The 24,233-nt window shown below is 43.6% G+C and overlaps 1 protein-coding gene across 1 annotated transcript in view; it reads left to right on the top strand.

The window, feature by feature from the left end:
- Positions 1 to 24,233, top strand: part of RBFOX1 (RNA binding fox-1 homolog 1) — a 2,506,415-nt gene that overhangs the window by 2,205,850 nt on the left and 276,332 nt on the right. The gene's annotated exons all lie outside the window — the stretch shown is intronic.

Here is a 24,233-nt window from a genome sequence, read left to right as displayed (position 1 = left end):
CACCTGAAAATGGGAAGTACTGCTTAAAAATGGAATAACTTTTCTTCCCCCAAATCTATAACCCCAGTCTAATTATAAGAAAAACGTCAGACAACTTCCAGTTGAGGGACATCATGCAAAATATCTGACTGTCAAGGTGATCAAAGACAGGGAATGTCAGGCCGGGTACGGTGGCTCACACCTGTAATCCCAGCACTTTGGGAGGCCAAGGTGGGTGGATCACCTGAGGTTCGGAGTTCGAGACCAGCCTGACCAACATGGAGAAACCCCATCTCTATTAAAATACAAAAATTAGCTGGGCGTGGTGGCGCATGCCTGTAATCCCAGCTACATGGGAGACTGAGGCAGGAGAATCACTTGAACCTGGGAGGTGGTGGTTGCGGTGAGCCAAGATCATGCCATTGCATTCAAGCCTGGACAACAAGAGCGAAACTCCTTTCAAAAAAAAAAAAAATAGATAGGGAAAGTCTGAGAAACTGTCACAGACAAGAAGAAACTTCAGAGTCACGGCCATCCATATGCCATGTGGTGTCTCAGATGGGATAAAAGGACATTAGATGAAAACTAAAGCAATCTAAATATAGGCTGCAGTTAATCGTAATGTATTTATACTAGTTCCTTAGTTGTGAAACGTACCATACTACTCTAAGATGTTAATAATAGTGAAAATTGGCTGGACACGGTTGCTCACAGCCGTAATCCCAGTACTTTGGAGGACCACCTGAGGAGTTCCAGACTAGCCTGGCCAACATGGCAAAACCCCATCTCTACTAATAATACAAAAATTAGCCGGACGTGGTGGCGTGTGCCTGTAATCTCAGCTACTCATGAGGCTGAGTCAGGAGAATCACTTGAACCTAGGAGCCAGAGGTTGCAGGGAGCCGAGATCGCACCAGTGCACTCCAGGCTGGGCAACACAGTCAGACTCTGCCTCAAAAAAAAAAAAAAAAAAAAATGTTAATAATAGGGGAAATTGTGGAGTACATGGTAATTCTCTGTACAAACTTCACAACATTTCTGTAAATTGAAAAGTATGCTGCAATTAAAATTTTATTTTTAAAAAGAGAAAATAAACAGAAGCCCACATAAAAAATATGGACTAATCAAATACTTTCTAGATTTCCTGTTCATAGCATTTCTCACTTAGTAATACAAAACATTCTGTCTTAGATTTCTCCTATGTCTGTTAGACTCCCAAATGCTTTTACCCCACAGTAAACAGCATAAACAAATTTGTGTGGCTTGTTTTAATTCAGGTTTTCCCAAGCTGATTTAATCATGGAATTATGGCCGGGTGTGGTGGCTCACACCTGTGATCCCACCGCTTTGGGAGGCCGAGGCAGGTGAATCGCGAGGTCAGGAGATCGAGACCATCCTGGCTAACACGGTGAAACCCCGTCTCTACTAAAAATACAAAAAATTAGCCGGGCACCGTGGCGGGTGCCTGTAGTCCCAGCTACTCAGGAGGCTGAGGCAGGAGAATGGTGTGAACCCAGGAGGCGGAGCTTGCAGTGAGCCAAGATAGCACCACTGCACTCCAGCCCGGGCGAAAGAGCGACACTCCATCTCAAAAAAGAAAAAACGAAAAATAAAATAAAAAATAAAATAATAAATTATGGAATTATTTTACTTGAGAGGCAGTGATAGGGAAAAAAAATGTGGGTCATAAGCCTCCCTGATGACAAGTCCTTTCATAGCACCAGCTTTTCCCAGGACACACCATTGTGACACCTTGACATCACTACCCAGAAGCCTTAGTAACCTCTTTGTGTCTCAACACTGATTTTTGCCTGTAAACCATTCTTCTTCCCTGGCCACCCTCCTGCATCTGACCCCCTGCCTCCCTCCCCCAGTTTTCCTCAGTAGCAATGGGTCCCACACATCCCTGAATCACTTGTTAAAACCTAGATGTCCAGGCTTGACCCCCAGAGTTCCTGATTCAGTGGGTCTGGGATGGGGCCCAGAAACTTTGCATTTCTCACGAGATCCAAGGTGAGATCAACACTACCAGCCTGGGTACCACACTTTGCAAGCCACTGAGATGCCCTCTGTCTCCTTGTAAGGCTGCCGTCCATTCCGCCATAGATTCCAGGCTTCACCGCCGCCCCCCTGCCCACCCCCTTGCTTGTCCTCTTGCTATTCCCAGGCACCGGTTGCCTGTTTTCTAACATAAATGTCAATGAAGTATTCCTCAGCGAGTGTGGCATTCAGAAATGGATAGGATTCAAACAAGCAAAGGGGGTTACTTGGTTTAAGAGCACAGTTTAATGACAAGAGTATTTTCTTTGTGGCTTTGTAGAGCTGGATCCCAGGTACCTCTCATGAAGCCCATGAACTTGGTTTCTACCCTGTAAATTGAGGATGATGAGACTCATCACTTTGGCTTTTGTGAGGATTAATTGGATTTGCATTCATTAAGTGTGGAGCCTGGCACATTGTAACAGCGCGTTAGTAATTACTTTCCTAACTCCAAGGAGATGGTTCTCAGATGTTGGTGACTATCATCACCTCCTGCAGAGATGTGGAGGTGCAGAGTCCTGACCCTGCCTCCAAAGACTCTCACTCATCAAATTTGGGAATGAGATGAGAATCTGTACATGTTACAAACAAACCAGAAAATCCCAATTCAAGGGATCTACAGAAAATCCATTCATTCGTTCTTCACCTAGTTATCCAACAAGTGTTTCACATACACTTCCATGCACCGAGATGGGATTGCAGGTGGTGGGGATACAGAAATGGACAAAACCGAGTGCTCACCTTGGTGGAGATGATTGACAGCATGCCTTACACAAGGAACTCTATGTTGACTGGCCAGGTTATGGGAAGTGGTATAAAGTTGGAGTGAAAGCAAGGTAAGAAGATAGATTGGTGGTCAAAGGTCTTTCTGAGAAAATTACATGAGAGGAAAGATGGAATAAAGGAAGAAAAAAATTAAAAAATCTTCGATTAAAATGTGATTCTTTCTAATGTGAGCCACAGAATTTAACACAGATCTATTGTAGTCATCTTGAGTGTTTTTCTTTCGATAGAAAAATTTGATTTCCCAGCCAATATAGTAGGAACTTGTTGAAGGTCTACCATCTCTGAAACACAGTATTTTTCAAATATTCTTTTTATTTATTTATTTATTTATTTATTTTTAGATCAAGTCTCACTCTGTCACCCAGCTGGAGTGCAGTGATGCGATCTCAGTTCACTGCAACCTCCGCCTCCCAGATTCAAGTGATTCTTGTGCCTCAGCCTCCAGAGTAGCTGGGATTACAGGCGTGTGCCACCGTGACTGGCCAATTTTTGTATGTTTAGTAGAGACACGGTTTTGCCGTGTTAGCCAGGCTGGTCTTGAACTCCTGACCTCAGGTGATCTGTCCGCTTCAGCCTTCTAAAGTGCTGGGATTACAGGTGGTGAGCCACGGCGCCCAGCCCTTAGTTCTAATCCCTATAACAACTTGTGCGAGGGAAGGTTTTTCATCCCAACATTACAGATGAGGGGAGTTGTGAGGAGGTTATATGATCACATAGTGGATGGCCAAGGATGGCTCTTTCTATACTCTACAGCCTCTTACATACAAAGATTCAGACTTCATTTCCAAAGTCATTAGCAGTACCAACTGTAATCCTCTTAAGGAACTAATTAGTTTGTTACCATTTTCTGTATTTATTATATTGCCATGCCCCATGGCTTACAATCCTGGCTATGCCTTCAAATCTCCCAGAGGCAGGAGCTGAGCGTCTGGGGTGTTAAGGTTTTCTCAGATGATGCATCTGATATGCATCCAATGACAGGTACCACTGGCTAGCATTATAATCCAAGATAAATCAATATCTTCTGCTTGTGGAACCAGATGGAGCCCTGGTATCAAAATACAGATCCAGAGGGTAGCTCTGAGCCAATGCACTCAAAGTTTGTGGTCATGATGAGCTTCAAGCTCATCTGAGAGATTACTGAATCTCCCAGCAATGAGTAACAGACCAATCTACGGAGAAGGCAGACAGAATGGCAATGTGGAATAAACACAGGACCTGGCATCCAAACTGGGTTTGAAACCCAGCTCTCTGCTTTTCTGGCTTTGTGATTTGGGGTGACACACAAAATATATAATATATGTAATAATATTAAGAACACAGTAGCTTCCTACCATTGTATTCTCTGTTCTCTCTCTTAAAAGTGCCGCCCTCTACCTGGAATTACTAATTGAATTCCAAGAAGACAAGAAAAGAGCTACCATTTCTTCTCTACCCAGCAATGATTATATTACTTTTCCAGTGCAGGAAAGTAGAAGAAAATAAGAGTATATATATCTTTCCAGGCCCTTCTTTCCAAAGTTATGTGGCTCTAAACTTAGCATCCTCTCCCAGGAAAGATGGAACTGTCTTTTTTATGCATTTGCTGTGATAACTTTGGGCCCAATTACGCTTGCTACGAAGCTTGAGCTGGTAGTGGTTTAGGAGAAAAAAAAAAAAAAAATCAAGTGAAACTTACGACTGTCTTCTCTCTTCTTTTCCGAACTTCATCTTTGCAGAGATGGTCTCCTCTTTGACATGCAGAGTCCTCAGACCTCTTTTTCTCTTCTTGTCCTTTCTTTCTTATTAAACCCCCAGCCCCCCAATCGGAAACAATTGCTCCCACTTTGTATTCCATGGAGCTGTAATATTTGCCCAACGATGAGCTCCATTCAGCAGTTTGTTAACTGAAATGGGAAGTGACAGATTCAATAAAAGGAAATCTCTGTGCCAAGGAAACAGATATTGTTTCTCCCCTTGCTCTCCCTTTCTGTGTCTCTCAGACTACTCTGTGCCCGGAATCCAGAGACTCTGAGCTTACGGACAAGTGAAAGCTTTCTTTTGATCCATGCCCAACTAATTTGATCAGAATAGAGATTTTTATTCCCTGTAGTTCTTCTCTCTCATGCTTACTGATATGATTGAGTGCCTGGGAGTCACCTCCAACCTCTGCTGATTGTTAGAGGGAAGAAGTGGTGTACAGGAAAGTGGGTACATAGTGTGCTGGGAGGGGGGCCCTGTAGACAAGATGGGGACAATTGTAAACAGAAGGTCGGGGCTGATGTAAAAGTGCGAGATCCTCTTCTGGGGACAGCCTTCTTGTCTTCGTGGATGATGCATTTAGAAAAGCACCCACCATTCCCAGTCATTGAAAATCAGAGGACCCCAATGGCAGTGGATACCCATTTAATCTCTGAGAAAATATTAATGAGTAAAAGGCAAGCAGACTTTAGGGATGCTTTTATTCTTTCTACATATATCTGGACACTAGTTGTGAATAATAATGACAATCGTGATAGTGAATAGATATCACGTATCAACTCCCTACTAAATGTCAAGGATTGTTCTATACACATAACACATATTATCTCATTCAATCCCCCACAACAACCCTTTGAAGAAGGTGTCCTTATTATCCACATTTTATAGCAGAAAACTGGGGCTTAGAGAAGTAATGTGTCCAAGAATTCATAGCTGGCAGGTAGGAGCCCTGAGATTCCAGTGTGAGGCTCGTAAACTTACACTTTGCCTAAATTTTTTTTTTTAATGATTGAGTTCATTGTCCATTTGTATCTAATTTTAAGAAATAGCACAAAGAGGTGGGGCACAGTGGCTCACTCCTGTAATCCCAGCACTTTGGGAGGCCGAGGCAGGTGGATCATCTGAGGTCAGGAGTTTGAGACCAGCCTGGCCAACGGGTGAAACCCCATCTCTACTAAAAATACAAAAAAAAAAAAAAAAAAAAAAAAAACTGGCTGGGTGTGGTGGTGTGTGCCTGTAACCACAGCTACTTAGGAAGCTGAGACAGGGGAATCCCTTGAACTTGGGAGGTGGAGGTTGCAGTGAGGTGAGATCGTGCCACTGCACTCCAGCCTGGGCAACAGAGCGAGACTCTGTCTTAAAAGAAAGAAAAAAAAAAGAAAAGAAATAGCATGAAGAGATGACCCCATATCCTCTTCTCCCAGTTTCCCCAGTGGTAACATCTTGTATAACCAAAGTACACCACCACCACCAGGAAACTGACCTTGATCCAACCCATCCACCTTATTCAGGTTTCACCAGCTTCACATGCTATCATGTGTGTGTGTGTTCACTTCTCTGCAATGTCTCATCCATGTAGCTTCCTGTGATAGCCACCACAGCCAACATACGTCATAGCTCCATCACAAAGATCCTAGGCTCTACTCTTTTGTCCCTGCAGTGACCTCCCTCCCTGCTCCATATCTCAGGAAACCTTAATGTGTTCTCCATCTTTATAATGTTGTCATTTCAAGAATGCTATATAAAAAGTATGTGAAAGGCTTCATGTTGATCACCGTCTGTGCATGTGTGTGGTTGCAGAATTAGTCCTCAGACAGAGCTTGATTGTCTACTTCACTTCTTGACCCACTTTGTTCATCTATCATCTCCCATCTCCCTTTTCCTGCAGATGTATTTGGTTGAGACTTCTGGATTAGGTACCCTATTGGCACTAATATGCAGCCTATCCCCCAATCACCACAACCACCCTCATCCCACAGATGGGCTCCATATGTCACTGTGTGGGAATCCTCTATAGATTTTCAAATCACGTTCAGTCACTGGAGGCCAAGACACTCCCTATCACTCTCTGCCCAACCCCCCATTACTAACCCCACCTCTCCCCCAAGGCCAACCTAGGTCCATTAGCCATGCTGAGCTTGAGGATAAGAGGACTAATTTCCATCGCTGGTCCATAATTTCCTCCCCAGAAGCCTCCATGCCCCATACTGGTTAAAAAGTTATTGCAGAAGAGGTTTGCCAGAGGTAAACCAGGTCTTCCAGAGTATACCAGACAGGACTGCATGTTGTCTGAGTGGGGGACTTCATGCCCAATTTTCACAGGGCAAAGGATCTCCTGGAGTCTTGTGTGGCAAACAGCTTTGACACTTGCCTATGTCCCATGGTGTCCAGGAGACTTTTCATTAAATGAGGTGACCACTGCCCCTTTAGGGCATGAGCCAGGCATCTGAGATGGAGATTAGGCATTCTGTGTCTCTGCCTGACATAATGTTTCTGTTTTCCTGATGGCTTATCTTATGCCATTAAAGTCTCTACCTGCAAATAGTCACTAGACATTGGGTATGAAAGACCCAAACAATGTTTGGCTGAACTGTTCTTTGCCACAGAGTATTATTAGATTAGATTGGATCTTAGATTTTGAGGAGTTTTTACTCACTTACTTTTGCAACCCCAGAAAAAAAAAAATTGATGCTATCTGCTCTCTAGAACTAGTACTTTATGTTCTCATCCTCTTTTTTCCTCTCTCTCACTGGGTCTGTGTCTCTGTCTCTATCTCTGTATTTCTCTCTCTCTCTCTCCCACCTCTTTCTCTCTTCTTTTCTCTAAAGGAAGGCATTGACTCTTCCAGACTCACTAAGTGTCGAGGTTTTTTGTTTGTTTGTTTTGTTTTGTTTTGTTTTTGAGAAAGGGTCTCAGGCTGTCACCCAGGCTGGAGTGCAGTGGCACAGTCAGAGCTCACTGCACCCTTGACCTCCTGGGCTCATGCTTTCCTCACACTTCAGTCCCTGGAGTAACTGGGACTACAGGTGTGCGTCACCATGCCCAGATAGTTTTTTTTGTATTTTTACTAGAGACAGGGTTTCGCCATGCTCCCCAGGCTGGTCTGGAACTCCTGGACTCAAGCAATTCACCCACCTTGGCCTCCCAAAGTGCTGGAATTACAAGCATGAGCACCACCACCTCCCCCGCCGGCCAAGAGTTGTTTTCATCATGTCCTTAGTCTTGTTGGTTGCTGCCTTGTCCCTCTACCTGTTGTTCCTCTTCAATCATTCCAACAATTACACTCCCCTTAGCTGGGCATCAAACACAGACAGAAGGATATTCAATTCCAGGAGTATCCCCCGACTCGCATCTGAATTTAAGCTGGACACCTCGCTTGTGAATGCAGAGGAGCCAGAATCCCACTCCTGCCTTGGCGCAACGCAATCAGCACCTTTGAGGGGGCGGATTGTATTGTGCCTTGTCAGGCCCGCCATGGCTTTTGTTTTCCTGCACATTTGAATAATACATCTGATTACCATGGCAAATGTTGCGGCATATGCAAGCTTGGACCTCCTGCCTAATTAACTGACGATAACAGGGCCCCCTGCCCTTTCCCCTCTCCGCAGCCGTCAGGGACATGACGGTTCTTTTATCTTTCTTCAAAATTGACTTGCTCTCCCGACCCTCCAGTAGTTCCTGTTTTGTCTGTTTACCTCTCCTGCATGTTGCAAGACTGTTAATTTTCCGTGGCACCTCCTATGTGGTCATAATTAACACATCTCACACTGAAGGAATAGTTCTGCTTTTTCCAGATGCCTAATGGAGGCATGACTTTTTTTTTTCCTTTTCTCCACTAATTATACCACTGTATTTTAGCAATCTGCATTGACCTAAAAGGATCTTTCTTTTTTCTTTCTTTCTTCCTTTTTTTTTTTATTGTTTTGGTTGGAAGAATAAGTATGGTTTTAGAACCCAGTTTGGGCAGAAACTGGAAAAAGAATGAAATCATTACTGATATATGTTGTCACTGTTTCTTTTCATAGCCTTTAAAGTAACAAATGAGGGTACATTTGTTGTCAGCCTTCCTGTTCAGCGTTTGACAACTCTTTGTTAGATGTGGGTAATGTTTGCTTTGGGTATATGCTCTCTCTCCAATCTAAATATTCTGCTGTGGTAATTATGCAGATGGAGCACATGACCTATTCCGTAGAGTGTGGAAATTCTCAGCAGATTGTAAATAGCCTCTCGTCCTATTAGATTTCAAGGAAGCTAAGCCCTTGCCTCCCAAACATGAGACATGGAATCTGTTTATCATCTTATGCTTAGGCTTAAGATTTAAGCTGTAATGAATACTGGTTCAAAGAGATTGAGGTATAAGAAGGAGGTTGGTAGTTACAGCAATAAAAACAGGAGCAAAAAGAGCAGCTTTTGTGAAGGACTCCGGCTGGAATAATGATGATAGAATTGTCTAAATCAATACATCTCTTGTCAGACGCATGTCTGATGTTTGAATCAACCAGGCCTTTTCTGCAAGAGCTTTCCTCAAGAATATTGAATTATTTATTATTTGTATCTTTTTTTCTTTCCGTTTCTGATGATTTTTTTTCCGTCTGACTTAGTAAAATTTGTTTTTCATGCTGCCACGTTCAATGTTGTCTACTCTTTGATAAATAGCAGTAATTGGGCATATAGCAGAAGTCGTGTACAAATGTATGACTTCAATTACATCTAGAGCATTTTTTTCTTTATATTGATCTTTTTTTTCTTATAAGATCTGTTCTCTATAGCCCATGGTGCTGAGTATTTTAAAGAATTATTCTTTGTCCATGTATGTCAGCATGCACTTTCAAATCTGTATATCTTTTTAAAAAATATTTATCTATATGATCCTGCCCTTTCCTGAGGCTGGACAGACGTGGAAGGCGAAATTGTGATACCTTCACCTGATGAACCGCGCCTGACTCTGTTGCTCATCTTGCAGTCTTGCAGCGGTGTCATTTCTGCGGTTGGCTTTTCTTGTCAGGTTGGGCCGGGGTGGGGAAGGCAATGGTATTGACCAGGAAAGTTGTGTGTAATAGAAATTGTAGAGCACAGTAGGAGAAGAAAAGTGAAATGAAGTAGAAGAGAAAGAGAGACAGAACAACCTATGTTGTAATTGAAGCTTAAGAAAATACCACCCTTGGACACTTTCTGGTTTCTGATTTTATCTAAGTATCTCCTGGTTGATTCTTAAAGTGCATGTATTTATGGTACGTGTATTTGCCAGTTTAATGGACACTTTGACATCTAGGACTGTTTATATTCAGGCACCCATACATACACATATTTCCAAGGGTAAATAAACACCAGCCTGAATGTTTGGTGAGATCAGCTTTGGCAATAGTGACATTTCCCAGGCACAGTCAAGTTTTCTAAGGCAGGATTCTGATGTCTGGTTATATTACTTCTCTGAGTGTACGGAACCTACAGGTTGGGGAAATAAAAGGTAGGTTGCAAGCCTGCCGAGGTCCCCAGTTGGCTGCTGCTTCCAGAGACTGCAGGCTCACTCAGTGCTCACTGTCCCATTTCCACTGGCCTGAGATGGCCTTTGCCAAAGGGCAGTCATAGAAATAACAACTCCACATCATTCTTTGTTTGGTTCTGAGTTTCTGTACCATGGCATCGTGCTGTTGTCAGCAGTTTTCTGACATGCAAAATAATGATAGGGCACTGAATTATATTTTGTAAGGACATGCAAACAGAGAGTGTTCATTTCTTCAGCCTTTGTGAAGGAGAAGTGAGCCCTTAAAAGCCATTTTCGGGTGGGAAGTGTACAAACGTTATTGTATCTCATGCCCAGTCCCTAAAGCCATATCTGTTCCATATTTTTCAGAGGGAGAAAATAGAAAAAAAACCCTCAGAGGCTCTGAGTGATAAAGGAATCACACTCTCAGTTATTATGCTGTAGGTGATGAAGCTGGGACTTAAATAGACAAAGAGAAATGGAGTTGGCTTCGGTCGAGCCTGTGATTCTGGGCCACATCGTATTTCTGTGTCTATGTTTGCTTTCGTGTGCGTGTGTGTGCGTGCGCTTGTGCAAGTGAGAAACACTTGGATACAACCGCCTCTCCCACCAGTAGGCTGTTAGGCAGGCACTCAGAAACAGCCCTATTGTTTTAGATTTCCTTTCATATCATGTAGGCGTCTATACCATGCCACCCACACAGGAGAGCAAGTGAGCTGTGAAATATATTCATTGTTAGAGTACCGGGGAAATGGCGGCAAGCAATCGGAGGTAATAATGTCCTACAGGCGAGGGAGGCTGCCAACATTACCTGCGTTATTTCGGTTGCCTTTTTCATTATAGGTTCGGGAAATAGGCAGCAATTCGATTATGGCATGATTTGGGGTGGAATTGCTTGCACTCCCTGACCCCGTCACTGGGGGATCAAATGAGAAGTCAGCTCAAATAAAGTTTATAGTGCATTAACTGGATGGAGCAGTGCCTTACCCACTGAGCACGATTTTTCATCTTCCAGGGGTTTGTAACTGCAGCCTAGATATCTCTGTACCTTAAGGCATGGGGAGGATTGGCTGAGAGGTATAGGAGTGAGGAGAGGCGGCCAATAGTGTGCAAACCCCTCCCCTCCCATGTGTAGCGCCGAGTCTCTCTGCAGCTCGAGCAAAGCAGTGTGATTAATAACAAGGAGGAAACCTGCTTGTTGGATTATTAATTTCCCATCCGTTCTGCCTTATTTTTTTTCTTTGCCATAGTCCTGATGCTTTTTCTTCTGCCTTTTTTCTTTTTGCCATTTGCAAAGCCTCTCCACCCCTCCTTTTCCCTCCTGTGGCCCACACTTTTGCCCATGGAGGTAACCACTAGCCCGTTACACTGACGCCTGGCCACCCAACCTCGTGCCGGCTGGCTTCACACCTGGGGTGAGTTTAATCTCTTCCCATTGGGGATTCTGTCTCTGAAACTAGGAAAGAGAGAATGAGAGAGAGAGAGAAAGAGAGAATATGAATATGGGTCCCATGGTGTTGGAGCCGTGCTGTATTTTCATCATAGACTTGGCCTTCTTTTAGGAGTGACCCAGAAAGCAAGACCAGTTCATGCGGCACCTGTATCCAACCCCATCTCAGCTGCTGCGTGGAAAAATAGGATTTCTCATAGTTAACTCATTAGGTATTTTCTCACCAGTTCTAAACACAAAGAGTGCATCTTGCAAAAATATAAAAAGTTGTGGGGGGTGGGGGTGCAGGCAGGGGAGATAACGACAGGTAATTGCAAGCTGTCATACTAAAAGATATTTGGGGTGCTAGAGTTACATCTGCCAGCAGAATGGTAGAATGGAGGAAGGGGGAGATACGGAAGGCTTTGGGGTAGCTTGTGAGGGGAGGTGCTTTGCATTAAAACTTCTGTCACCATCTGTACTTTCGATATGACAGTCCTACCCTCACACTACTGGAAAGGAGAGTTTCATACTGACTGTGGGCACAGGCGAATGGTTTGCAATTGCAGCTTGTGCTGTTTATATGGTGCATGTGATTTGGGGGCCTTCTGGGTTCTGATTCGCTGACCTGCCCAGAGGAGGAGGCTGGGCCACTTTCTTTTCCACATTATGTATTGCACAGCTCTGTTCTGTGTCACTCCTCACCTGTTTTGAAGGATTTCTTTCCCTCTCTCCAAATCTCTCCCCTCCCGTAAGTCAGCATGATTAAGTAGCAGAAGGGTAGAGGTGGTGCCATGCATTATTCACATGAGCTTTCTTTACCAGCCTGTCCATATGTCTGAAGGAAACCTTGTGTTTTAATCCCAAGAAGTCACCTTTTTTGAAGATTACCTTGAAGCATCCAAAAGCTAATAGGATGGAGAACTAAAAGCGTTTGACATTAATTGTTCTCTTTATTTATATAACTTAAGCACAAGGCAGCGAAAATCTTCCAAGCTGATTATTTCTTTGGTTTATTGTGAGTCTCTTTTTTTAAGCATTCAGAGATTCTTCAGTAATGAATTTTTAGGAAAAAGACACATGCAATGATAAAGCGACTCCAGTCGCAGATTTTTGTCATTTTTTTTAAAAGAAGTGCTCAAATAGGGCAGCCATGAATTTTATTTGTGTAACTTACGCTTGAATATGAATACATATATACATATATATGAGTGAGAGAGAGAGAGAGAGAGAGAGAGAGAGAGAGGGTCTAGCTCTGTCACCTAGGCTGGAGTGCAGTGATGCAATCTTTTCTCACTGCAACCTCTGCATCCCAGGTTCAAGCGATGCTCCTGCCTCAGCCTCCCGAGTAGCTGGGAATACAGAAGGGCATCATCACACCCAGCTACTTTTTGTATTTTTAGTAGAGAGAGGGTTGCACCATGTTGGCCAGGCTGGTCTCGAACTGCTGGCCTCGTGTGATCCACCCGCCTCGGCTTCCAAAAGTGCCGGGATTACAGGTGTGCACCACCTCACCTGGCCATACACTTGAATATGTTTTATTAAATATGAGATTACTGGTAAGGACTTTATGTTTACATCATATCTGTTCACAAGGTACATAATGCATTTATTTTGTTTCTTACGTAGTGCCCAGGATAAGAAAGACATGAAAGAACCTATTGGAAGGGGATACAATTTCAACTTTGACATTTTGGGATCATAGTGTTATCCTAAAAGCAAGCAAGCAAGCAAACAAACAGTGCCAGTGGAAACACTCACATAATCACCTTTCTAGTTAATTTTTCTTCAGGTTCTGGGTCTCTGGAAATAACAGGTGTTATTTTGACTGAATGACCCCCCTAGTGAGGTAAAATTTGGAGCAGAATATAATACAAATTATATTCCAAAGGTGATAAGATACCTGGGAGTTTGAACACCAAGAAGAATGTTGTCTTAGAGATGGTGTGAGTATAATACAAATTTGCATTATTATTATTTTGACATAAAAGGGGGAACTTATTTTAAATCTCAGTGTATCGTCTATAGCAAGTACTGATTTTTTAAAATACATTTTTTCCAGGGAAAGGCTTATACTGTTGGGAAATAATTTCATTTAGACATTTAGAGAAAAAAATGTGAAAATTATGTTTTCAGGTGCATTTTTGCTGTAGAATGCTAAAATTCTGTTGTTCTTTAATGCTTCATTTAGAGCATGCAGATTTACAACACACTGAATGAGAGAAGTGGGGTTTAATTTTTTTACTATGACTTCTTATAAACCTGCAAGGGGTCTATTTGTTGAGTAATAGTTGAGTTGACTTTTACCTACGAGTTACCTTCTCCACGTCTTCATTGCTTCATTTTTCCCTCAAGTGGATCATGTAATAGAAAACTTCCTCAAAACCTGTTCCTACTTGAGAAATTTCAAAGGATGGAAACCCTTCTTTGAAGGACTTAAAATTACATTTATATCAGGATGAATCATGTTTCGACTTTAAATATCACCTTATTTCTGGCGGTCTCTTTTGTTTCCAAGTGGCAAATGTTTCTTCTGAAATTACATAGTTTCCTCTTGCTCATTCTGTTTCTAAACTTCTCTGGATAAATGTGTGAAAATAATGAAGTTGTTAAGCCCTGAGAATAAGCTTGGAAAATAGAAGTTATCCTACCTAGGCAAAAGCTCCAAACATTCTAGGGGGGATAGAGACCCCTCCTCTCTCTTTTAACAAATACTCTCTTGAACTGGGGAGAGAAAGGATCGCCTTTCAGGATTTTTTTTCCCTGACTCCGTTGTGTAACAGTTCTTAAAATACTGCCTTGTTAATTTGTTTCTATTTTGCATGAGCATTATGCAAACAATGATAAACGAAATGTATCATTTTTTCCCCATAAAGCCTCCTCCCAGATTGTCCTCAGTGTTTACAGAAATGTGCTCTATTCATGAGCTCAGATCAATTGTTTATACACATTGGTGTTCATTTGTTCAAAGCGGCATCTGGGCCTCGGATGTCGGGAGAGACCCGCTGAGGCAAAGCAGTATTAATAGAAAGGCTTATCTCGTTTAGGGGAGTCATCATTTTAATATACTCAGGAAAAAGACAGCGTGCAGGCTCTTGGCCCACCCTTGTCTAGGCAGGGTCTACACCTTCCAGAAGAAAACACAGCCGAAAAGGGCTCTTACTGAAGTGATTACAGAGTCAAGATTGCTCTACAAATTGAGTCTTTTTTCAGCTTGACAGTGATCCTGGCATCGTCTCCCGGCTTAATCCTTGCTAGCAATTTGCCTATAGTTGCAGCTAACAAGAGGTGATTAGAGGGGAGTTGCCAGTCACCACTTAACACCCAGCTCTGGGGGCACCATGGGCACAGGCTGCCGAATCGGGCCTATTTTCCTATTAACTCCCCACCTCTGAATGCATTAGCCCAGCTCTTAGCTAATGATAGTTTTCAAGCAACAGCGTGAGTTCCTGAGCAGCATGGTGATCTGACTCTCCAGCATGCAGCTAGGAAAATTAGGAAGGAGAGGGAGGAAGCATGTTGTTCTATGAACCAAATAGATGCGCTAAGAGAGAGGGTCTCCCCCAACAAAACTAGGCGCACGCTGTGCTGCATGGCTGTCTTGGTCTTGGAGGTTGTGGGTTGACACAAGAAGGGGACATGACGCGTTGCATTTTTTTTTTTTTTTTTTGAGACGGAGTCTCGCTCTGTCGCCCAGGCTGGAGTGCAGTGGTGCGATCTCGGCTCACTGCAAGCTCCGCCTCCCGGGTTCACGCCATTCTCCTGCCTCAGCCTCTCCGAGTAGCTGGGACTACAGGCGCCCGCCACCACGCCCGGCTAATTTTTTTGTATTTTTAGTAGAGACGGGGTTTCACTGTGTTCTCGATCTCCTGACCTCGTGATCCGCCCGCCTCGGCCTCCCAAAGTGCTGGGATTACAAGCCTGAGCCACCGCGCCTGGCCGATGCGTTGCATATTTTATCTGTCCCGTGGAAGCACCTGAGAATAGCAACAGGAGTGGATCTTGGGTTAGAAGCTAGAGTGAAGTGGTCTGCAGACAGGAGACTACACCTACAGGGGTGTAAGCAGAGAGGCAAGGCAGGCTGTGTGGGGCACAGGTCCTTGGTTATCATACGTGAGAGTGCATCAGCGTTCCTGCAGGGCTTGTTAAAACCTCTGAATCTGTGGCACATATACACCGTGGAATACTATGCAGCCATAAAAAAGGATGAGTTCATGTGGTTTGTAGGGACATGGATGAAGCTGGAAACCATCATTCTTAGCAAACTATTGAAAGGAAAGAACACCAAACACAGCATGTTCTCACTCTAGGTGGCAATTGAACAATGAGAACACTTGGACACAAGATGGGGAACATCACACACCGGGGCCTGTCATGGAGTGGGGGGAGGGGAGAGGGATAGCATTAGGAGAAGTACCTAATGTAAATGACGAGTTAATAGGTGCAGGACACCAACATGGCACATGTATACATATGTAACAAGCCTGCACGTTGCGCACATGTACCCTAGAACTTAAAGTATAATAAAAATTAATAAAATAAAATAAAACCTCGAGTTTCTGATTCTGTAGGATGTAGGATGGGGCATTCTAACAAATTTTCAAGAGATGCTGATGCTGCTGGTCTGAGAACCCCCCACTTTGAGAGCCCCCGATGAAGTTGGACAGGCTTGGTTTTGCAAAAATGTGAAATGTACTAAATGTACCCTCCACTGAGTTGCTTAACAACTCTGTGTAGCTCTCCCACTGCAGAAGAAAGTTCCCAGTCTCTAACCAGCTTCTGAGACATCAGGGCCATCCCTTCCCCTCCCATTTTACCTTCCCTTGCCCAAACTAATTCAACTCTGTCTTTCTTTTCTTTTTCTTTTTTTTTCTTTCTTTTTTTTTTTTTTTTTTTTTTTGAGATGGAGTCTCTCCCTGTTTCTCAGGCTGGAGTGCCTGGAGTGCAATGGCTTGATCTCACCTCACTGCAAGCTCCACCTCCCGGGTTCAAGTGATTCTTGTGCCTCAGCCTCCCTAGTAGCCGGGATTACAGGCATGTGCTACCACGCCCAGTTAATTTTCATATTTTTAGTAGAGATGGGGTTGGAACATGTTGCCCAGGTTGGTCTCAAACCCCTGACCTCAGATGATCCGCCTGCCTTGGTCTCCTAAAGTTCTCAGCCACCATGTACAGCCTTAATTTAGCTGTTTCTTGAACATACTCAGTGCCCCCATATCAAATATCTTTTTACATTCCAAGAATGTTTTTACCTCCTATTTACTCATCCTAAAAGTTCTTACCTGTCTTTTAAGTTGTGGCTCAAGTATTGCCTCCTCCAGGAGGCCCCAGCAGCATTTGTTTTTCCTCCAAATCTGAACTCCTTATATGCTGTTATGTGATGGATGCATCACGTTGCGTGATAGTGCTTACGTATCTTTTCCCCTAAAGTCCGGAATCCCCTTTATTCATTTAGTTTCTCCAACACCTAGCATTGCAACTGGCATATCGTCACTGCAGTCAGTTTTTTTATTGAATAAAGTCTTATATGAGATACATTTGACCTATGAGAATTAATATCTTCTTTTTTTTTTTTTTGAGATGGAGTTTTGCTCTGTGGCTCAGGCTGGAGTGCAATGGCACGATCTCGGCTCACTGCAATCTCCGCCTCCCGGGTTCTAGTGATTCTCCTGCCTCAGCCCCCTGAGTAGCTGGGATTACAGGCATCCACCACCATTCCTGGCTATTTTATTATTATTATTATTTGTAGTTTTAGTAGAGACAGGGTTTCGCCATGTTGGCCAGGCTGGTATCAAACTCCTGACCTCAGGTGATCCACCTGCCTTGGCCTCCCATAGTGCTGGGATTACAGGTGTGAGTCACTGCACCTGACCAGAGAATTAATATCTAATAAGCAAAGACCAAACATTGGAGTCAGACGACTTACATTTGAGTGTTCACACAATCAGATATGCAGATTTTTCTTTCTTTCTTTTTTATTTTGGCTTTGAGGGCAATTCACTTCCCCTCTCTGAGACTCAGTCTTACTCATCTTTATAATGGGAATAATGATAATAGTAGAAGTAGCAGCAGCAGCAACGGTAGTAGCGAGTGATACTACTCACATCTGCACGTGTAGGTCGTAAAGTACAACACAGTACGATGGCTGGCGATCTGTAAAGAAAAAAAAGTATATCAATAGACAGGAGGATTTCTGTTGTTGTCCTTGATTGTACCGTGAGATGTCCACACTGGTGGAAAGGTGACCTGTCTCGTGGAAATGAATGTGTGGAAGCGGAAAGGACCCGGCTCCACAGCTGGTGGGAAATCGAGCGGGATAAGGCTTCTCTGACATCTCCTGATGTGAACACTATGAATATAATCTTGTGAACCAGAGCAACTGGAGGGGACACCTTCTACTGGATGGAAGCTCAGCTGCATCCTCTCTCTGGTCACCCCTTCCCTGCTCACCCATCCCCGGCCACGCTGGCTTCTTCCTCCTGCTGAAGCACTCAGGGATCTCAAGGACTTGGCACAAGCCGTCCTGCCTCTCCTTCCCTCACCACCTTTTCATTCATCAGCTGTTGATTTTGGTGTCAAGGTCCTCTGAGAAGCCTTCCCTGGCTGGCCCATCAGAAGTGATTCTTCCCAGCCAACTTTCATTCTCCCTGCCAGCACCCTGTACCTTTCCTTCATCACATTCATAGCTGTCTGCAATAATTTTACCTTGAATTTTAGTCTACAGTAAGCTTCAAGAGGATAGGAAGCCACTTATTTTGTCCTCTCATACACCCAGAACCTAGAATCTAGAGGAGGTGAGCAGAAAATGGTCGTTAGATGGATGAATATAGGATGGAAAGAACTGATAAAAGCTGCCATGTAACCATCATGGGACATGGCAGAGGTAGATAATACATCTTTTTCCTTGGGAATTTACAATTTTGATTGGGAAACAAGCATGGATAGAGTATCACTCAGATATTTCTTCCTGTGCTTCCATAGACCCTATTATTTCCCTAACAGCAAACTCTGCCTTTCCATTCTTCATTACTCCAACTGCTAATTATTGAGATATACTATGTATTGCACACTCTTCTAGAAGCTGCAGAATGTATCAGTAAACAAAATACACAAAAATCTCTGCCTTTGTGGGACTTGTGACAGTGTTGCATTGACCTACTTACTTTCCCCCTGTGATCATTGAGTTTCTCTTGGTCTAGGGCCATTTGTCATCATAGTTTTTCCCCAGCTCCTAACATGATTCTTTACAGACAGTACATGCTCAAAACGAATTGGCTGAATGAATTGATTTTTAAAAATTTATTCTACTTTCTTGCCACTAAGGCTATAATCCAGCCAAATGAGCTTATCATTAATCTGGCACATTTAAATATTTTTGGATAAATAATGTTCCATTGGCCCACAGTAACTATTCCAGTAACTATTCATGTCCTCACTCATAGCCATTCCCTACTTTGAAAATTATTTATTGTTTTGTTGTGGTGATGGTTTATGCAGTTCCCAAAAGCAAAGCTGCAGCATCTTACTGCTGATAATATTTTGAAACAACTTCCTTCTTTGAATTAAAAATGGTACCCACCTAGGCTGGGCACGGTGGCTCATGCTTGTGATCCCAGAACTTTGGGAGGCTGAGGCAGGCGGATCACAAGGTCAGGAGATCAAGACCATCCTGGCTAACACGGTGAAACCCCGTCTCTAGTAAAAATACAAAAAAATTAGCCAGCCGTGGTGGCACGTGCCTGTAGTCCCAGCTACTCAGGAGGCTGAGGTAGGAGAATTGCTTGAACCCAGGAGACAGAGGTTTCAGTGAGCCGAGATTATGCCACTGCACACCAGCCTGGGTGACAGGGTGAGACTCCATCTCAAAAAAAAGGTACCCACCCATTCTGTGTTTCATCATGAGTTGTCAGCATGGTATGGAATAGTACATTGGACTTCAAGTTCAGTGGCCAGGGTCCACATAGGAAGCCTGATCCTCTTGCTAGCTGGATGGCCAAGTGCAAGTCACTTAACTTTTTATAATCTAAGCATCCTTATTTGTAAGAAGGGGGCTTGGTTATCATGCATATTAAATAACGTGTATGATGTGACTGGAAAAGAACCAGACATAGGGATATGCCAAAGAATATTAGTTTGCTAGCTTCTTAGACTCAGAAAAATAGAAGCACGTGTACTTGAATCTATGTTGTATGGTGGTTTTGCTTTCACAATCATCAAACAGGAGTCCAAGCCCACCCTGGTCCTCTGGCATTCTGCTAAGGCACAGGCAGCACCAGCTTTTTCGTAACAACAACCTCAAACCCAAACTGACTAATTATCTACTGTGTGCCATGTACTGTGCTAGTGTTTTGCATGATTATCTCATTTGATTCCTTTCCTTAACTCTAACAAGGGATCCCATTTTTTACATGTCTTTTATTATTGCTGTTGTTATTATTTTGCATAGGAATCTCACTGTGTTGGCCAGGCTGGAGGGCAGTGGTGCAATCATAGAGCTCACTGCAGGCTTAAGCTTGTAGGCTCAAGAAATTCTCCTGCCTCAGCCTCCTAAGTAGCTGGGACTACAGGTCTGCACCACCATGCCTAGTTAATTTTTTAATTTTTGTGTGTGTGTGTGTGTGGAGATGGGGTCTTAGTATGTTGCCCAGACTGGTCTCAAACTCCTGAACTCAAGCGATCCTTCCATTTTGGCCTCCCAAAGTGCTGGGATTATAGGCGTGAGCCGCCGCGCCACTGTGCCCAGCTTAATATGTCTTTTATTTTTAAAAAATGCTGGTAAAATACAGATAACATAAAATGTGTCATTGGTGATACTTAATGCAACCACCATCACTATCCAGTTTCAGAACATGTTTATTACCTCAAAAGGAACCCCATATCCATTAAGCTGTCCCTCTCCATTCTGTCCTCTCCTTAGCCTCTGGCAATTGCTACGGAACAAAGACATGGAGAGGTTAGGTGGCCTGCTTTAGACCCACATTACTAAGTGGGAAAACTAGTATTTGAGGCTGGGAAGTCTGCTACCCTAGTGCAGAACACTTACTTGCTAAGCTAATTAGCTCCCCATTAGAAAGACCTTTCCCCCACCACCCAATTCACAGGAGACAGGGGTTTGTTTCTAGTTAACACAAGAGATGATTTTCTCTGAGGCCTCGTTAGAGGATGCCAAGCATTCCCACCAGTGAGCAGCCTGGGACGCCTAGAATGTCCTCTCCTTCCACTTGCTTTTCTTACACCCAGCCCAGTGGGAAGGAGGGTGTCACTTCAGCAGTGGGGGAAGATGGGTCCTCAGATCCCACAGGATGCCTCCACGCTGTGCTGGTCATCAAAGTAATTGCCAGGTCAGCAGGGGTGCCTGCTGGCACCCAGAGCTTTTGCCTGGGGTGGAACTGTGGCTGTCGGAATTTTCTTAGTTTTCATCCTTGTCTTAAAGGTAGGATGAGTCTCCCAAGGTGGGATAGAATGCTGGCAGAGAAGTGGACTTTGGGATTTTGGTAAAATTCTCTGCACAAATAACTCCTAGAGAGAAGGCTAATCTGCTACCCCACTCATCTTTACTCTTTGAAAAATTTAGGATCCCAATCCCAGAAGAGAAGCTTTTTGTGAATTCTCCTAATGCAATCGTTATGCTTACTGAGGCTGCTCGGAGAGACCGTCACTCAGGTTGCAATGCACCTTAAAGACGTAGGATTTCTTGTCTTAGAACAGGTATGCTCAAACATTTTTTTTATAAAGGACCAGTGAGTAACAATTTTAAGCTTTGTGGGCCATCTGGTCTCTGTCACAACTACCCAGCTCTGCCATTTTAGTGTGAAAGCAGTCACAGACAATACATAAACAAATGGGGGTAACTGTGTTCTAATAAAACTTTATTTACAAAAATAGATGGTTGGCTGAATCTGGCCTGTGGGCCATAGTTTGAGAGCCCTGTCCTAGAATCCAGCTAATGGCCTTTTCTGTGATGTGTGGAATCTCCCCCAAGCATTCTGTTGATTCCTGGAACTATTGCTCCTTTGCTCTCTCTGCTGCTTCCCAGCTTGTGAATTTGCATTCATGGTCATCTCTGTTTTCAGGCCATCATAACACAGAATCAACAGCCTTATGGTGTTTTCCCCAGAGAATTCAATGTGTCAAGTGACATTTTTGAACTGTGTAGAAGACTTCTCTGCAGCATCTGTGGAGGGCAACAGGGAAGGAGGTTTATATCTTGTAGCCCCCAGCAAATGCCATGCAAAATTCCCGCATAATCTTGTTTTCCCAGGATTCTTTCTCAGCAGCCTTGGAAGTGGGATAGTTGGGGTTGGTGTGCCCATTGAATTCCCCCAACCAAGTACTCAAACTTGCTGATCCTCCCTTTATTTCTTTCTGGGAGGAAGTCTATAAAATCTCATGTCTTTAATATGCAAAAAGATTTTCTTGCCTCTTCTAGTAAAAATATGTAGTGGGGAGAGACGGTGAGTAAGGGTCCAGTTCTAATTCAAACACTAAGCTCTTAGTTTGGCATTCTCCACAATAAAGGCAGTAGTCTCTCTAAAGGAAATTCTCACTGATACTTTTTTCTCCTCCCCACGTCATCATAGAGAGATGGCATGGCCTTTGTTCTAAGGAACTTCAAGTCTAATAGGGGTAATGAATGTTCCAAGTAGAGCAGATACAAAACAGTGGACTGAGTCCGTAATGCTGCGTGCTAGTACAGACAAATGTGCGGTGAAATCTTGCTGAAAGACTGCATGAAGGAGGAGGCACCTGAATTGAGTCTTAAGGGGTTCATGTAACATAGGTGAAGCACACTGACTTCACGTGTTTGAAGAGTTGTCTGGGAGACAGGTTACCAATTTAGTTTCTACAATATCAGAGAGAGAAAAATTCATCTATCCCTTCTACCATCCTTCTGTCCATCCATCAGTTCATCCACCCATCCACCCAACCACCCATCCAACTAATTATCCAGTCATCCAACTATCCATCCATCCAGCCAGACAGACAGCTAGCCAGCCAGCCTTTCTAAAAATACTTATTTAACACCTGTGTGTGCCATGGACTAAGCCAAATAACAGGGAGAAAAAGGTAGATGAGGCCATCTCCAAAGGAGTTCAGAGAAAGGTGGTAGATAGGTATGTTAGACAATTTATTTATAAGCTGAATAGATAAGTGCAATTTTGAGTATTTATGAGAGTGATGAGAGGGAACAGTTAATACTGTTGGAAACTGCTGTTGAAGGAGTCAAGCCTGAATGATCAGAAAGACACTAAAAGATGTAAAGCAGGTAAAAAGGAAGAAACATCAGGGCTGATTTTGGAGAGCACAGAGTAAAGTTTCATAAACCAGGTAAGAGCTCAGGAGATGACAGATATGTGGTGGTGTAAGAGATGAAGAAGGGGCCATGCGTGGTGGCTCACGGCTATAATCCCCGCATTTTGGGTGGCCGAGGCAGGCAGATCACGACATCAGAAGATGGAGACCGTTCTGGCTAACACGGTGAAACCCCGTCTCTACTAAAAATACAAAAAAATTAGCCGGGCGTAGTGGCGGGCGCCAGTAGTCCCAGCTACTTTGGAGGCTGAGGCAGGAGAATGGCATGAACCCGGGAGGCAGAGCTTGCAGTGAGCCGAGATAGCACCACTGCACTCCAGCCTGGGCGACAGAGCAAGACTCTGTCTCAATAAAAAAGTAAATAAATAAATAAGCAGGAGATGAGGCGATGGACTGGGAAATAAGATAGAGGCCCAAACACGAAGACCAGCATGACCTACTGGACTGCATCCTTCAGAGGCCCTAAGGGGACCCTAAAGTTTAGAATTTTAAATAAACATTTTATTTTAGAATACTTTTACATTTACAGAAAAGTTGCAAAGACAGCCCAGAGAGTTCCCATCTGCCCAGCATCTAGTTTGCCATCTTGTTAACATTTTTTTTTTTCCTGAGATTGAGCCTCGCTCGGTCACCCAGGCTGGAGTGCAGTGGTGTGATCTCTGCTCACTGCAACCTCTGCCTCCCAGACTCAAGTGATTCTCATGCCTCAGCCTCTTGGGTAGATGGGATTACAGGCATGCACCACCACACCAGGCTAATTTTCGTATTTTTAGCAGGGACGGGGTTTCACCATGTTGGTGAGGCTGCTCTCAAATTCCTGATCTTCAGTGATCTGCCTGCCTTGGCCTCCCAAAGTGCTGTCTTGTTAACATTTTACATTTATCATATTTTACATATGGTACATTTATCACAACTAATGAACCAATATTGATAGATTATTGTTAACCAATGTCTACATTTTATTCAGATTTCCTTAGTTTTTACCTCATTCTTTTCTGTTCCAGGATCTCACATTACATTTAATTGTCATGTCTTCTTATCCCCTTCTGGTGTGACTGTTTCTTAGACTCTCTGTATTTGATGACCTTGTCTTTTTTGGAGTACTAAGCAGGTGTTTTGTAGTGTGTCCCTCCACTGAGGAGTTTGTCGGATGATGAGACTGTAGTTATGGGTTATGGAGAGGAAGACCACAGAGACAGCATGCCATTTGCATCACACCATGTCAATGGTACATATTATGAAAATGACTCATCGCTATTGATGTTCACCTTGATCATCTGGCTGAGGCAGCGCCTGTCTCATTTTTCCTCTGTTTGCATGCTGTGCTCTTTGGAAGGAAATCACTATGAGCAGTTGACACTAAGGGTGAAGCGTTAGGCTTCACCTCCTTGAAGCAGCAGCATCTACATCCGTGAGGCTTTACAGCAGGACCTGGGTTAAGGACCATCAGGTGGAAAATGC

Source organism: Hylobates moloch, unplaced genomic scaffold (assembly GCF_009828535.3).
Source record: "Hylobates moloch isolate HMO894 unplaced genomic scaffold, HMol_V3 SCAFFOLD_23, whole genome shotgun sequence".
Taxonomy (NCBI): domain Eukaryota; kingdom Metazoa; phylum Chordata; class Mammalia; order Primates; family Hylobatidae; genus Hylobates; species Hylobates moloch.
Note: the sequence above shows the minus strand (reverse complement) of the source record. Positions and strands in the feature narration are given on the sequence as shown.